Source organism: Globicephala melas, chromosome 8, assembly GCF_963455315.2.
Source record: "Globicephala melas chromosome 8, mGloMel1.2, whole genome shotgun sequence".
Lineage (NCBI taxonomy): Eukaryota > Metazoa > Chordata > Mammalia > Artiodactyla > Delphinidae > Globicephala > Globicephala melas.
This window is the reverse complement of record NC_083321.1, coordinates 8,827,593-8,829,049: the sequence shown is the minus strand read 5'-3', so window position 1 is coordinate 8,829,049 and position 1,457 is coordinate 8,827,593.

Genomic DNA, 1,457 nt, shown 5'->3' with positions numbered 1-1,457 from the left:
AGTGGAAGCAGATGTGCAAATAATCACAGTTCTGAGGTGAAGGCTGTGGGTCAGCTGTAAACTGGGCCCCGTGGAGCACAGACAAAGCGTTTAACCAAGGAGAGATCAGGGAAAGCCTCCTGGAGCCTTCGTCTGAGTTGGGACTGAGGCACAAGCAGGCAGGCATTCATGTGACGCCCGTAGAGGACAGGGCCACCTGGCTAGAGGGGACATTACGTATAGCCACTCAGTTGAGACGCCCTGGTGAGTGTGGTTTTGGACCACACTAGCCTGGGAGAGTGGTGACAGCCAACTGAAGCACTAAGGGCTTTAACAGCCATGCTCAAATTAGCTGTACTTTGCCTGTTTGTAGATTAGTGGTTCCCACCCTGGTTATGCAGAATCCTCTGGAAAACTCTCTCCCATTCAACATTCACTGAGTTGGAATCTCCAAGGGAGTGAGCCTGGGAGTCTTTTTTTTTTTTTTTTTTTGCGGTACGCGGGCCTCTCACTGTTGCGGCCTCTCCCGTTGCAGAGCACAGGCTCTGGACGCGCAGGCTCAGCAGCCATGACTCACAGGCCCAGCCGCTCCACGGCGTGTGGGATCTTCCCGGACCGGGGCACGAACCCGTATCCCCTGCATCGGCAGGCGGACTCTCAACCACTGCGTCACCAGGGAAGCCCTGGGAGTCTATTTTAAATTAACTTTCTGAAATGATTCCCACAGCAGTTTGGGAATTGCTAGTACAACGTTTGCCTTGCTTAGTTATGCCCAAGGATGATGATTAGAAAGAAAAGTCCTGGTTTTTCTCCTGAATATTCTGTTTCAGAAGGTCTGGGATAAAACACGAGAGTCTATAAGAAGCTCAGATAAGAATGAGAAAGGAAACCCCTGAGATGTGCTTGTAGGGAGTGACACGGTCAGGACTGAATTCTGGGAAGCTCACTCTGGCTCGGCTGCTGGAAGAAGCTGAGGGTGGTCAGGACAGGGTGCCGTTTAGGAGGCTGGTGGAAGCTTTGGAAGAGAGAGGCAGAGGCTGTGGGGTTGCAGAGGAGGGGATGGCTTGGACAGATGTTTCGAGAGAAGAAGCTCCAGGATTTCATGATAGCCTAGGAGGGACAGACTTGACGTGAGGGGAGAAGGTTGCTGTGTGGTGACTCCTGAGTTTCTAGCTTAGGAGACTGGAGGAGCAGGCTGGGGCCATGGAGCTAAGCGGGGGAGTCAGGAAGAGAAGCAGCTGTGGGTGGGAAGGTGATCAACTCCATGCACATGTGCTGGGTTTAGGTGCCCTTGGACTTGCAGGTGGAGGTTTCCAGCGGAGGAGGGTCTACAGCTCAGCAGAGTGGTAGAGGTGGGGGTACCTATGGTGGGTGTGAATGATGTGGTGGTGAGTGTGCGGGGTGAGAAGGGCAGAAAGGGGAGGCTGGAGCCCTGAGAACTGGCAACATTCACAGGACGGTGGAAGAGGGACCCGCGG